We start from the raw sequence: 16,646 nt of genomic DNA, 5'->3' as shown, positions 1-16,646 counted from the left end.
TCTCTTAAATAATATATATATATATATATATATATATATATATTTTAAGATATTGGTAACAGACGACGCACAAAAATCATTCTTGGTCGCCTGTTCTCCTTTTTTTTTTTTTTTTTTTTTTTTTAAAATCAACCTGATTTTTTTGCAAACTTCAAATAACCAGTGAAAATATTTAAGTAATATAACTGAACTGTTTTTTTTTTTTTTTTTTAATATAAGTAACAGGCGACGCACAACCTTTTATGTGTCGCTTGTTCTTTTTTTTTGGTTCTTTTGTGTTTTTTTAATCAATTTAATGTTATTTCAACTTCAAATAATCAGTAAAAATATTAAAGCAATATAACTGAGCAGTTTTTTTTTTTTAATCAATCTAATTTTATTTCAACTTCAAATAACCAAAAAAAAAATTAAGTAACATAATTGAGCTGTTTATTATTATTTTTTAAAAAATTTTGGTAACAAGTGATGCACAATGAAAATTATGAGTCACTTGTTCTCTTTTTTTTTTTTTAAATTCTTTTAATCAATCTAATTTTATTTCAATTATAAATAACCAGTAAAAATATTAGAGTAATATAACTGAGTTGTTTTTTTTTTAAAAAAAGATTTTGGTAATAGGCGATTCACAATGAAGATTGTGTGTCGCCTATTCTCTTTTTTTTTTTTGGTTTATTTAATCAATCTAATTTTATTTCAACTACAAATAACCAATGAAAATATTTGAGTAACATAACTGAGCTGATTCTTTTTTTTTTTTTTTGTTCTTTTAGTCAATCTAATTTTATTTCAACTACAAATAACAAGTGAAAATATTAGAGCAACATAACTGAACTGCTTTTTTTTTTTTTTTTAAATATCTTGGTAACAGGCGATGCATAATCTGTTCTTTTTTTTTTTTTTCTTGTAATCAGTCTAATTTTATTTCAACTATAAATAACCAGTGAAAATATTAGAAAAGTATAACTGAGCTAATTTTTTTTTTTTTATTATTTTGGTAACAGGCAACGCACAATGAAGATTGTGCGTCGCCTGTTCTCTTTTTTTTTTTTTTTTTTTGGTTAGTTAATCTAATTTTATTTCAACTACAAATAACCAATAAAAATATTAGTGCAACATAAATGAGGTAGCTTTTCTTTTTTTTTTTTTTTTTTTTTTTTTTTTTTTAAGATTTTGGTAATAGGCGACACACATTGCGCGTCTCCAATTAGTAATAGGTGATGCACATTGTGCATCTCTCATACTGTGTCACTTGTTATATTATGGCTTTAGCGACGGGACGTTAGGCAACTTCGTACTATACGTCGTTGTTTATTTTGTGCGACGCATTTATTGCATAATTTATCAATGCGATTCTAGTAGTGTTTCCATCCATCATTCAAATATCGTTTCCATTCACTCACCAAACTAGCAAGCAAGTGGTGATAAATCTTAACACTGGAAACCCAAATCCCAAATAATCACAGTAAATAAAGGTGTGAACTAACAAGTGTAACGAGGGGAATTTTCTTTGGAGCCAGAAGGCCAAAAATTTCCTCCATATTCAAATCCTCTTTCTTCATATTGGTTGGCAATTTCCCTGTAAATCCATGCAAGAGATTGGCCAAACTTGAATGAATCACCTTTATTCCAAGACTCTAACCGGGGCATGTCCTCCTGCCCAACCCAAATGGTAAAAGCTCAAAGTCTTGGACTTTGACATGCATCGATGGGCTTTCCATTGATGAACCTATCAGTACAAAATTCATTTGGGTTTTCCCACACAGCAGGATCTCTTCCTATACTCCATACATTCACAAACACCCTGGTGTTTTTGGGAATGTCATAGCCACCAATCTGGATATCCTCACGGCAAAGTCTTGGTACTAACAAAGGTGCCACTGGGGGCAATGTCATTGTCTCTTTAGCAGTAACATCGATATATGGCAGCTTAACAATGTCTTTCTCTTCAACCCATCTCTCTCTTCCAATCACCAGTCTAGCATCTTTGTGGCCTTTTTGAATATTACTGGCTTCTTTAGAAGCTCCAAGATTGCCCATTCCATCGCCACCGCTGTGCTTTCCGTTCCACCAGCTATTAGGTCCGGAGAGATTCATTTAGCCAAAACATTCAGTCTCAATATTGATTTTATTGATATATCTCATGTTATTGAATGTGATAGATATGAATCTATAATGTGTAAAAATAAGAACGAATATGTAAAAAATAAAAAAAGGAAAAGTACAAGAAGGAAAAAGAATGAAGCGGACAGATTATTAGAGGTTTAAGTGGCCCTTATAACTGTGATTATATATCTTTTGACTAGCTACGTATGTAACAACCCGACCCAAACCACATCGGAATTCGTGCACGTTGACCGAGGTTGACCGTTGACCGAGTGGGTCAAAAGTTAACTTTTTGTTCCAATTGAAATTTCTAGTTGACCATAGTACCGTGGCGAAGTGCATGATGTCCCGAGTTCGTAGACTAGTGGCATGTCGAAAACGGAGCTACGGTTTGAAAGTTATGGGCAAAACAAGTCGAGGTGCAAACTGTCCAAAAGGTGCCGGGAGTTGACTTTTTATCGTTGTATAATTTTGCTTTGACTTTTATATGGTTGAAAAGTACTCGTCGATATGAGTTCATAGACTAGCGGCACGCTTAAATTGGACATCTGGTTAAAAAGTTATGGACGTGTGAAGTTTGCCGGATACAGTAATATTTTATTATATCTGGCTTAAGTGCACAGTAACGCCATGCGTCGATACCTGATTGGTCCACGTGGGTGAACAGTGTCACCCACGGTGGCTTTTATTTGGCAAAAACATCGGGGAGGAGAGAGAGAAACGACCGACCGCCGGAATTGTCAAATTTTTCGGCCGATTCTTGCTACGCGCGCTGGCCAGACGGGAGCACCTCTCCATTCCCGGCCAACCCCAAAATTTCACGACCGCCGGTCGCCGGACGCTCCCAGATTGAGCCGGCGAAGCTCGGCGGTGATTTTTCCCCTCCACCGCCGGCCACTGCCGTTTGACCAGTTTTCGACCACTTTCAAGCCACACGCGCCTGACCGGTCTCTCTCTCGTGAGAATTCTGGCCTACCCACCAAATTTCACGGCCATCGGACCTCCGACGCGCCGGGATCGGAATATTTTCCGGCGAGGTGCCAAAAACCTTCAAACCCCGATCTCTTTGCCGTCCGGCCTCCGTTTGCCTCACCGCTGGTCCCGTTGGAGCCCTCTCCCCTCAATCTACAAAACCCCAAAAATCTCAGCCATCGGCCACCTGACGCGCCGTCGCCGGCGACGGTTGCCGGTAACCGCTGCGGCTCGCCGGAAATCACTGTTTCGGCGAGTACGCAGTTGCACTGCAGGTCTCTCTCCACTAAGTCCGACCTCCTGAATCCAAATCCGACATCTTTTTCCTCCAATTCGTGATGGTTTGGGAGAATCGAGGAGTTGAATTCCGAAAGCTTTCCGGCTAGATTCTAGTCACCTCGGATCCGATCTCCGGGAAGTAAGACCGAATTCGTGATCCTCGTCACTCAAGCTTCGATTCGGTATATTACTCGTAATTTTTAGTTGTCGTTTGTGTTCGCTCCCCGGGTACCCATTTGGGAGTTATCCGATTAAAATATTAATATATTTGGTTAGTGTACTGTGGATGTTTTAGGTGCACGTGTGGATAGTGGAGTCGATCCTGCGGAGGATCTTAACTGAGATACGTGCTCAAGGTGAGTGACCCACCTTTAAAAATATTTTTGGGGTAATTAATTATATTTATTTGGTGTTTAATTGATATCTGCAATTATGCTCATGTGATGCATTTTAATTATAATTGTGAAAAATTATTATTTTATAAGTGCGTATATGTTTGTTGGTGCTAAAGGAAATTTTGGGTCATTAAGAAATTCCCGATTATTATTTTATTGTGATTTAATTTTATTTATTACGCATGAGCAATGTATTTTCAGTAATAAATCGTATGTGATTTTAATATTATTTTTGGGCATAATTGGTTTAAATATTTTAAGAAAATTATTTGTTTAATTGGTGGTTTAAATTTTATAATTATGCCCGTGGAATATTATATGTTGGACCTCATGTTACAAGAAAAATTATTTGTATATTGTTATTGCTGTTTTCGTACCGGGTATGTTAAAGGAAAATATGTGGGATGGTAAATTTGAAAATTGGTATATTTCCCACAGTGATTTTGGAAAATCGGTACGGTTATGATTAATTTAATAATTATTTTAGACGCACTCATACAGTATTGGTGTTCCGGTGTATATGTGGTTAGCGCGCAAGTTATTATATCTCTCGTGAGTTGCCACTGGACCGTGGGCAGGCAAGTTTGATATTGGCCACAGCCGCCCCCCTCCTTGGCCGGAATGACGGTTTCAACAGCGGTACTGTTGGGATGCCGAAGTACCGTTTGCAAGTTTCTCTCTTTAACCCCCCGCCAGTCGGTGCTCGGGACGCTGGGTATCGGAGGGCATCACTGGTATATGGTGTGGTGCGTCAAGTATAAATTTTTGGATGAAAATTTCAAACCCCAAAGTGTTCAAAGTTATTTATCATATTTTATTTCATTTTAATTATATTTGTGGTATTTATTTATCTATTGTTTATTAAATTATTTGATCCTTTGGTTTTCGGGAAATGCGAATAACGGGTTTTGTGAAAATGTTTTAAAAAGGGAACATTTCCAACGGAATGAATAGTGAGAGTTTTGAGAGAAATTATTACTTTCCATTGTTATTATTTATTTATCTATTTAATTGCCGGTATTAATTAAATTCCCTTATTTGTTATATTATTAATATTAAAAATGTTCAGTAGCTAGGGTCACTCACTGAAATGATTAGCATCTCACGTTTTTAAATTCCGTTCCCTTAGGTGCAAGGGGTGGTAGACGTGCTTCCGGAGCGAACAAAATCTCTGCCGCTATCGTAGTTCGAGAAGTACCTTTGTATTTATTTATTTCAGTTGTAATATTTCTTTCATCTTTGTTGTATCCTATGCTTAATAGTACTTCATGAAGCTCTGTATACTATTCTGGACACTTATGTTTTATTTATGCACTGGATTACTGTTATCCCTGTGAAGTGCTGTAAAATTGTGGAATCAATTTGTAGTATTGTGGGAGGAATAAGAGGACGAATATAGAAGTGTGTTTTCAGTGCAGGGAAGTTGTGGTAAGTCCAACCCTTAGGAGAAGTTCTGCCGGATTTTCCATTGGAGGGTCCGGTAGGGTTTCCCTGGGATCAGGGCTTGTCTAGGGTTCTAGTGAGAAATTTTGGACGGGTTCTGACAACGTACGTATTGACATGGTTTTCATTTGTTTTTTTATTTTTTATTTTTTTAATGAACATGGTTGATCTTGTTTAATTATATACGTAAGTCAGCAGAAAGAAGCAATGTATTACTTATAAGAATACCGCAACTACATGATCTCGTAAAGATTTTAGCAAGCCAAAATCAATGTATTCAATCAAGCAACGCAGCCCCTGCTTTACAGATAAAGACAAAAAAATATAATATATATATATATATATATATATGCTTTGTCCCTATCCTTATTTTCCCCTTAATCTTAGACAGTATTAATATTGTCTCCAGCTCAAAGTATTGGGTAACCATCACAAGATCACTGGTGCTTGGAGCATATCGTGGTTCGATATAGAAAGGGGATTAGGTTGAAATTTTAAAGTTTCATTTGAAAATGTGATCGTTTTTAATTTTGTTTTTTAACGAAATTTTCTGTAATTTGCTTAGGTTAAATGTTTGTTAATGATAATTAAAACTTTTAAAACATATTGATTAATTATAAATTTAAATAAAAGAATTACATAAAAAACTTAATACAATTTGAAATTATATTTAATTTCATTTTTTTTTTTTTGGTTATTTGTAGTTAATAATCTAACAAACTTTATAAGCAAATTATATGCAATTATGCAAAAAACTTATAAGCAGATTATATGCAATCAGGCAAATATAATAATAATAATAAACAAAAAACCATGATGCAATTTTTACACTTTAGTTATTCACATGGGGGTGATGAGCAAATTAAAGATTAAAAGGAAAAAATATAAATATATATACATATATATATTACCAGGACAAATCCTTTGGTACCATGTCTTTGGATCTTAACATCAAGGTTAGGATCATCAGCAATCTGCAAAAGCACATTGACCATGTCATTGGCAACTTAGTCTTTCACTCCTTTTCTCCTCTGTTTTGTTATGTTCATCCAAGGCAATAGTTCCAAAAACCTATCAAGCTGGTTGCTCAAAGTCTTCATTCTCTTTACGCAACCTTGCAAGTCCAAGAAACCAAGCCAAGGTATCAAGTCGGCGATATCCAACAAGCCATTAAGCAAGAAAGCCTCATCCAATATCCATTTGAACTCCTCGGGGGACATTATATGGTCTTGTTCCACTCCTAGTCCTCTTCAGTAAGTACTACTATATTTCTTTCCAAGAACCATGTGGCTAATAACGTTGAGACTCAAAGTTGAAAGATGTTCTTTAAGCTTTATGGATGGTGTTGTTACTCTGAAATAGACCATTCAGCAAAGTAGCCATTTCCTTATTCCTTATATATTCATACGAATCCACGCGTTTCGTACTGAAAAGCTCCATCAAACACAATTATCTGAACTGACATTAATACGCGTTGTAGGGGGACCATGTCATGTCGGAGTGGTTGTACGTAGGGAAGCAAAAATCGTCAAGACGGTGGAAATGTCGACGATAGTTTCCGTTGTCGACCCCGTCCGACACCGATCCGGGGGGGGGGGGGGGAAGAAGTTTCTTGCACGTGTGTCGTCGACTTGTCGCCGGAATCGATGGAAGTCGACGGAATCGTCCATTGTCGGTGAAGATTTCGGGTTTTGGGTGGATAAGGTGGAAAGATCGGCCGGCTGTCGACAGGAGAAGGTGGAAATTTCTGGGATATATCGGCCGTACTGGTTGGGTGTGTCTGTGTTGATTTGTGTGTGTGTTTGGTTTGTGGTAATCGGCCGGGAGAAGAACTGAAGGGGGAAGAGATGAGGTATACATAGAGAGAAGAGAAGAGAAGAGAAGAGAAGAGATCGGCCAATAATGGAGAAGTTTGAAGAGATGGCTGGCCAAGAAGAGAGAAGAGGGGAAAGACAGGGCCGGTCGGAAGAGGGGAAGAGATGGGGGAATACACAGAGAGAAGAGAAGAGAAGGAAGAGGGCCGAAATTGGGAATTTTGGTTTTTTTTTTTTTTTTTTTGGTTGTTATTGGCTTAAAAAAAAAATTTGAATGAGAGGGTGAGAGCCAAGATTGAGGAAATAAAATGTGAATGATAATGCATGAATGAATGTGCCGAAATGATTGATTGTTTGATTTTTTTTTTCAAAATATTAATCAAGTAGGATACCAAAAGTATAGGAAAAAACTTTGAAATGAAAAAAATAATAAGTTTACAGCTGTGAATTCACATGTTCAACTGAAAAAGTAAAGTGATGGAAAGAAAAAATCACCAAGAAATTGCAGAAACAAATAATACAATGAGAGAATTGCGGGGAGAAATAATAAAATAAAATTATTATAGGCAAGTCGGTGCTGTCGTTTTTGTTTTCTTTTTAACTTTAAAAGTACAAACATTCATGAGACAACTATAATTTTGAAGAGGTAAGGAAATGAGTGTAGTATAAAAATGCATGTATAGCATCTTAGCCATATTTTGATGTTTTGAATCCTTCTGTTTCAGCATAAATCATAGAGAGAGTAAACATAAAGAGCTTCAGAAAAATGAAATTAGGTGCACGCGAAATTTTCACTGAAGTAATTAGTTTTTAATCTTCTTTTCTTTCTTTATTCAACATTTATATTCATAAAAGGAAGAACTTTTGGAATATCTACGTTCGAAAAAAAGTCTCAATTCACAATTTCTAGATCTTCAAAAGTAAGTATTTCAATAACAAATATTATTAAAATTGTGTTTATTATTTAACAATTTCTAATTATTATAGTTATTATTCTTATTAATATTGTTATTATATATATTATTATTAATATTGTTATTATTGTTATTATTATTATTATTATCATTATTGTTATTAATATTGTTATTATTGTTGATGTTATTATTATTATTAATGTAGTCATTATTATTTCTATTACTAATATTATTATTAATGTTGTTATTATTGTTATTTATTTATTTATTATTATTATTATTATTATTATTATTGTTATTTTTTTCTAATTATTATTGTTATTACATTAATTATCATTATTAGTATTAATGTTGTTATTGTTATTATTAATATTGTTATTATGGTTATTATTCTTCTTCTTCTTATTGTTATTATTATTATTATCATGTTGTCATTATTTATATTATTATTAATATTGTTATTATTTATATTATTTTTAATATTGTTATTATTGTTATTATTATCATGATTGTTATTAATATTGTTATTATTATTGATGTTATTATTATTATTTCTATTATTAATATTATTATTAATGTTATTATTATTGTTGTTTATTATTATTATTAATATTATTATTATTGTTATTCTTTTTCTGATTATTATTGTTATTATACTTGTTATCATTATTACTATAAATGTTGTTATTATTATTATTAATATTGTTATTATGGTTATTATTCTTCTTCTTATTATTGTTATTATTATTATTATCATATTGTCGTTATTTATATTATTATTAATATTGTTATTATTATCATGATTGTTATTATTGTTGATGTTAGTATTTTTATTAATGTAGTCATTATTATTTCTATTAATAATATTATTATTAATGTTGTCATTATTGTTGTTTATTATTATTATTAATATTATTATTATTTTTATTTTTTTCTAATTATTATTGTTATTATATTTATTATCATTATTAGTATTAATGTTGTTATTATTGTTATTAATATTGTTATTATGGTTGTTATTCTTCTTCTTACTATTGTTATTATTCTTATTATCATGTTGTCATTATTTATATTATTATTAATATTGTTATTATTTATATTATTTTTAATATTGTTATTATTATCATGATTGTTATTAATATTGTTATTATTATTGATGTTATTATTATTATTTCTATTATTAATATTACTATTAATGTTATTATTGTTGTTGTTTATTATTATTATTAATATTATTATTATTGTTATTCTTCTTCTAATTATTATTGTTATTATACTTGTTATCATTATTACTATAAATGTTGTTATTATTATTATTATTAATATTGTTATTATGGTTATTATTCTTCTTCTTACTATTGTTATTATTATTATTATCATGTTGTCATTATTTATATTATTATTAATATTGTTATTATTATCATGATTGTTATTAATGTTGTTATTATTGTTGATGTTATTATTTTTATAAATGTAGTCATTATTATTTCTATTATTAATATTATTATTAATGTTGTCATTATTGTTGTTTATTATTATTATTAATATTAATATTATTGTTATTTTTCTTCTAATTATTATTGTTATTATATTTATTATCATTATTAGTATTAATGTTGTTATTATTGTTATTAATATTGTTATTATGGTTATTATTCTTCTTTTTATTATTGTTATTATTATTTATATTATTATTAATATTGTTATTATTATCATTATTGTTACTATTGTTGATGTTACTATTATTATTAATGTAGTCATTATTATTTTTATTATTAATGTTTTTATTATTGTAGTTTATTATTATTATTAATATTATTACTATTGTAATTCAGCGTGCAAGAATGATAACCAATTATATTTATAATCATAATTGGTTACTTTCTTTAATGCGAGATATATGTAAAGGAGACATCGTTCGACCAGAAGCAACAAGGTTTGCAACAAATTATATTGCTTTAAATAGTCTTCATAAAAAGAAAGCCTCTCTAAAACAAATCTTTACAAGTGATGCATAGGCTGAGCATCAATTGAGTCGAATAAAAGCGGGTAAAGAAGTTGAGAAACTTGTCCTTGATAATCATTTTTGGGATTCTGTTACTCACATTGTTAATTTATGTGGGCCATTATATAATATTTTGTGAATTGTTGATATTGAGTTCATACCTACGATGCCAATATTGTATGATTGTTTTCAAAAAATGAGATATGCAATCAATAACCAAAGAGAAATCCAGTGGGTTATGGGCATCATAAATGCTCGATGGGACAATACACTTTCTCATCCTCTCCATATGGCTGGTAATTTTATGTCAATTACTTATTATTAATTAATATTTTATCTTATAATTTATATATTTAATTTAATTTTTATTATTATTTTGGAGCATACTTTCTGAATCCACGGTTCCAGTATAAAGAAGGAATTGGCACTGATTCAGATCTTATACAAGCTGTTCGTGATGTCTTTGCAGCATTATATCCAAATTCGGATCGTATATTTCACTTTGGAAATGAAGTAAGATTTTGTTTATTATTACTTTTAACTAACATAGTAATAACGTTTTTTATAATTTTTTTCATTTTTACATATAGATAATATGCTTTAAAGATGCACGAAAAGGGTTTGGTGATCATGCAGCAATTGCCGTCCGAGCGGATATGATACCTGGTATGTGCATTTCAATTACTTGTTATAAAAAAATGTGCTTAATATCAAAAATTTTATTAATATTTAAAATTTTTTTAAAATTTAATATATTTTGATTTCTAATGTTGAAATATACAGCTGAATGGTGGACAATGTATGGTAATAGCACCCCAACGCTCAGAAAATTGGCAATGCGTATTTTGTCACAAACTGTCAGGACCCGTCCAGAATTCCTTCCCCGGAACCCTAGACAGCCCTGATCCCAGGGAAACCCTACCGGACCCTCCAAAGGAAAATCCGACAGAGCCTCCCCTAAGGGATTTACTTACCACAAATTACCTGCACTGAAAACACACTTCTAAAAACATCCCCTTATTCCTCCCACAAACTACAAACTGATTCCACAAATTCCAGCACTTCTCAAAGCAACAACAGTCCAGTGCATAAATAAAACAGAAGTATTCCAATAGTATACAGAGCTTTAAGAAGTGCTAAACAACAGAAATACAACAAGGCTGAAAAGAAATAATACACTGAAATGAAAGAGCACAAAGAAACTTCTCGAAACACAACAGCAGCGGAAAACTTGGTTCGCTCCGGAAGAACATCTACCACCACTTGCACCTAAGGGAACGGAATTTAAGAGTGTGAGATGCTAATCATCTCCGTGAGTAACCCGAACTACTGAACACCTTTTAATAATAATAATAAAATAATAATAATTAAGGAGTGGAACAAATACCAACAATTAATAATAAATAATAATAACCTTTGGAAAATAATGATTTCCCTCAAAACTCTCACCAATCGCTCCGTTTGAAATGTTCCCTTTTTTAAAACCTTTTCGCAAAACCCAATGTGCATACCTCCCAAAAACCAAGGGATTAAATAATTTAACAACAACAATTAAATAAATACATACCCCAAATATATAATAAAAATATAATAAATTATAATAAATAAATTTTGAACACCTTTGGGGTTTAAACCATTATTTGCAATTACACCGACAATTACACCTGACGCACCACACCATATACCGGTGATGCCCTCCGATACCCAGCGTCCCGAGCACCGACTGGCGGGAGGTTAAAGAGAGAAACCTGCAGTGGTCACTTCGGCGTCCCGACAGTACCGACTGCTAAAAACCATCACCCGGCCAAGGAGGGGGGCGGCTGTGCGCAACAATAACCTTGCCTGCCCACGGTCCAATGGCAACTCACGGGTGAAGTAATAACCGCACGCTAAACCATATAATAACCGCGTGCTAAACCACGTGTCCATACACCATACACCAGAACACCAATACTGTATGAGTGCGTCTAAAAATAAACATAAACAACCAACCGTACCGTTTTTTTTTTTCAAAAACCACCGTGGGAAGTATACCAAATTTTCACAAATCACCATCCCACATATTTTTATTCAACGACCCGGTACGAAACATTGATAACCAACAAACCACAATTTTCCTCGAAATACGAGATGCAACCATAAAAATACCGCGGGCATAATTTATAAAATTTAACCAAATATTTTCATAAAATATTTAACCCAATTATGCCCGAGAAATCACATTTGAAACCACGTAAAATTAATACCGAAACATACCTTGCTCATGCATAACAAATAAATTAAATTAAACCGCATTAAAACCATAATTAAACCACACCACATGAGCATAATTTAAATACTAAATTAAATACCAATTAAATTTAATTAATTGCCCAAAATAATTTTTGAAGGTGGGTCACTCACCTGGAGAGCGCAAATCAACTAAGATCCTCCTCGGGATCCACTCCACTACTCGCGCGTGCACCTAAACAACCACAGTGCACAAACCAAAAATATTAATATTTTATTCGGGTAATTCCCAAATGGATACCCGGGGAGCGAACACCAAGCGAAATCTAAGGGGTACGAGTTATATACCGAATCGAAGCTCGCGTGATGAGGATCACGGATTCGGTCTTACTTTCCGGTGATCGAACCCGACGGGGTCGGAATCTCGCCGGAAAGCTTTTCGAGTTTCGGCTCCGCAATTCTCCCAAACCGTCGCGAATTGGCGGAAACGGAAGTCGGATTTGGGTTCAAGAGGTCGAACACTGCGGACTGGAGCTGGCCGGAATTTTCGGGTACTCGCCGGAACAGTAATTTCCGGCGGGCCGCCACGTCACCGGCAACCGTCACCGGAACAGTATTTTCCGACGGTGGCCGTTTGCTGTGAAATTTTGCAGATTTGTAGATCGTGAGGAGAGCAATCCAACGGGACCGACGGTGAGCAAAACGGAGGTCGGACGGCGGAGAAATCACCGTTTGAAGATTTTCGACCCCTCGCCGGAAAACGCTCCGATCCCGGCGCTTCGGTGGTCCGATGGCCGTGATTTTTGGTGGGTAGGCCGGACTTGAGGAGAGGATCAAGGCTGTCAGGCGCGTGTGGCCGGAAAGTGGCCGGAACAGTGCCGATTCACGGTGGCCGGCGGTGGAGGGGAAAAATCGCCGCCAAACTTCGGACGTCCGATCCGGGCGCGTCCGGCGGCCGTTCGCCGTGAAACTTGGAGGTTTTGCCGGAAATGAGGTGGGCAAGCTTTCTGTCCGGCGCGTGTACAGTAACTCGGCCGGAACAGTGGCAAAATCCGGTGGCCGGCGGTGGCTCTCTCTCTCTCTCTTTCTCTCTCTTCTCTCTCTTTCTCTCTCTTCCCCGAGAGTTTTTCAAAATTAAAACCCTGCGTGACACTGTTCATGCCACGTGGACCAATCAGAAACTGACACGTGGCATTTCACTGTTCACCGACCCAAAAAAAAACATTAAAATAATACGGTATCCGGTAAACTTCAAACGTCCATAACTTTTTAACCGGATGTCCGTTTTGAGCATGCCGCTAGTCTGTGAACTCGTATCGACGAGCACTTCACAACCATGCATGAGTCAAAGCTCAATTCCCCATAAACAAAAAGTCAACCTCAGCGCTCCTTGGACAGTTTGGACCGCAACTTGTTTCGTCCATAACTTCCAAACCGTAGCTCCGTTTTCGACGTGCTACCAGTCTACGAACTCGTGGCATCGTGCACTTCGCCACGGTACCCTAGTCATCTCGAAATTCCCACCGAGTCAAAAAGTCAACTTTTGACCCCTTTGGTCAACGGTCAACAGTCAACCTCGGTCAACGTGCACGGATTCCGGTGCGATTTGGGACGGGGTGTTACACAAACTGTATCATCATCTGCATGTGAGCTTAATTGGAGCACCTTCGCTTTTAATACACACAAAACAACGAAATAGGCTCGCATATGAAAAACTTCAAAAATTGGTTTTTTGCTACTATAATATGAAATTGCGAATACGTGATATGGAATTAACAAATCAACCGTAATTAGATTTTAATTATTTGGATCTTCTTGAAATTGGAGCTGATCCTGGTGAAGATGAAGATAATCCTATTATCCAATGGGTTAAGAATTCACACTTAGATGATGATGAAGGCAATCCAGATCCTCGAGTCACAATGCATGCTTCACAATTAGGAATACATGTTGAGAATGTTATTGCTGAAGAAGTTATGAGCAGTGATAGTGGAGAAAATTATTCGTTTGAAGTAGTGATAAGGCCTTCAACTAGAGATTTAGTCCTCGTATAGAAACATTTGGTGGTGGTTATTCTCAACCAAATGAATATGAGGATGAAGATGATGATGATGTTGTTGTTGATCTTGATGATGATGATAATGATGATGATGATGATGATGGTGGTGGTGGTGGTGGTGGCAATAGAGAAGGAGGATATGATATAGGTGAAGGTGGGAGTGGAACATACTATCGAGAACCAAGCCAACAACCATTAAGTCCATTTACTGGTGAAGATCAATATACACATGCAACACAGGATTTTGATCATGGAGCTCGAACAGCAGGCACTGGTTCAAGAAGGCATTATGGCACTTCGATGATGAATCAACATGATGAAGATTATCTTTCTAACTCTTTGGATGCAATGAGTTTAAATACACAAGTTAATTCTCAATCTTGAAATTTTGAGATTCCAATTCTATATCCAATTGATCAAAGAGCTCACATAATCCTCACAAAGATTACGATGTTGATATCTTCAATCATCACATGTCTCAAAATGAATGTTATACTCCTCATTGGATAAATCCACACTATTCTCCACTTGGACAATTGGTTGGGATTGATAGAGAAAAATATACTTGGCACATCTACAATTACATGGAAAATTTCTCTGATATGATGAGTTAGAATGCCTATTGTTATACACGTGAAACATCAAGATATGATCATCAATTTGAAGAACTAAGGAATTATTTTTGGTATTAATAATGTATTAGGAATTATATTTGAGAATTTCTTGTATCTTACTATTATCTGTTAAATTTTCTATATTTTGGTGTGAATTAATTTTATATTTTATTTACTTATAAATAATTTGTTATAGTTATAGAATATTTTATGATTATTGTATTCTAATTATTGTTATTTTATATAATTTTATTATATTAATTATCTCATATATAAAAAATTGTATTCTAAATTAAAAATTTACAGTTTCCGTAACTTTATCGATATTTCCAATCGATATTGATATTTCTATTGATATTTCCATAAAATCATACCCTTAATATTTCTATCGATATCAATATTTTCTTCGTTGGTCGTAGATTATGTATTTTCCTGCGGTTGTTTTGGGAAGAGAGGTTAAAAGACGTCGTAAGTTTTGAGGAAAGCTTTCGCCATCTCAACTGACGAATCCACCACAACAGCGAACGATCCGAACCGAAGTTGCATAATGGGTCCATATTTATGGGAGAGGGCATGAATGGATCTATGGTGTAGTGGGCCCATGAGGTTGAGGTTGAGGTTTCCAATAGTGGGCCTTGATTTTGGGCCAGGTGGTAAGTTCAGTTTCTTCAGTCGGCCTGAAGCGGCGTAGAAAACCCAATTTGAAACCTCCATTGAGCAGGTTGTGATCATAATGATGGCCATGGGATTTTAGTGGCTGTGGAAGACTTCCGATCGTATCAATTCATATTCCTTGTATATAGAGCTGCATAATTTGTTTTATTTTTATCCGACAGTAATTTTTTCCTTTTAAATTTAAGTTAATGGGTGGTGTGAAGATTCAAAATTGGATTAGACGTCCAAAACTAATATATTCAATCACTATGTTTAATATACAACTTCTATATTGTTTATAATAATATAGTGCTGTTGCAAGATGCAAGCATGATGAATTGATGCCACTGTCCCATTATTGTTTCTTTTAGTATCATTATCACTGCCAAACAAAGCCAAAATATATCTTTATATGTATTTGATTAGGAAAACAAAAAAAAAAAAAAATATATATATATATATATATATATATATATTCCAATTATATTATCACCAAAAGACAACATATTCATGCAATTATTTTTCAGAATTATTAAAGCCCTTTTACAGCTTTCTCAAACAAATAAAAAGCCAGTCTTAAAATAAAAAAATAGAAACAATAAAAAAAAGATGTTAACCCAATTCTACTCCACTTTTCACAAATTCTAGTTTTTGAAAATAATGGTTTAAGATTGTGATTTAACATAGTATCAATTAATTACAAATGTGAATAATAATAAATAAATAAAAGATGAAGCAAAAACTAATATAATTTCACATTGTTTTTTATTTTATTTTTTCCTTTTTCTTTTCCTTTTTAGATTTATAGTTAATTAGATAATTTATCTATCATTAACATTAACAAACAATTGAAATAAATAAATTATATACTATTTATTGGAAAAATAAAAAGAAAAACAATTTATTTCACTTATAATTAAAATATTAACAAATAATTAAAATAAATAAATTGATATGTCTAATTATTATTAGTATTAACAAATAATTAATATAAATAAATTACACATAATTTAATAGAAAAAAATAAAAACTAAAATAAAAACCCAAACATATTAACAAACTGACATACAGTGCCTTAACTGCCAATAGATAAATAAAAAACAAGATCATGCTTTTCATGGTGGACAGACTAAACACAAAAGACGCTATATATTTTACATATAAT

At 33.5% G+C, this 16,646-nt stretch overlaps 1 pseudogene; it reads right to left on the bottom strand.

Moving 5' to 3' along the window:
* Positions 1 to 1,457: 1,457 nt before the first annotated feature.
* LOC107435870 (trimethyltridecatetraene synthase-like) lies at positions 1,458 to 15,541 on the bottom strand (annotated as a pseudogene).
* Between the last annotated feature and the right edge of the window lie 1,105 nt (positions 15,542 to 16,646).

The sequence above is a fragment of the Ziziphus jujuba genome, chromosome 1, assembly GCF_031755915.1.
Source record: "Ziziphus jujuba cultivar Dongzao chromosome 1, ASM3175591v1".
NCBI classification, from domain to species: Eukaryota; Viridiplantae; Streptophyta; class Magnoliopsida; order Rosales; family Rhamnaceae; genus Ziziphus; species Ziziphus jujuba.
The sequence above is the reverse complement of the archived record's forward strand: the minus strand, read 5'-3'. Positions and strand labels throughout refer to the sequence as shown.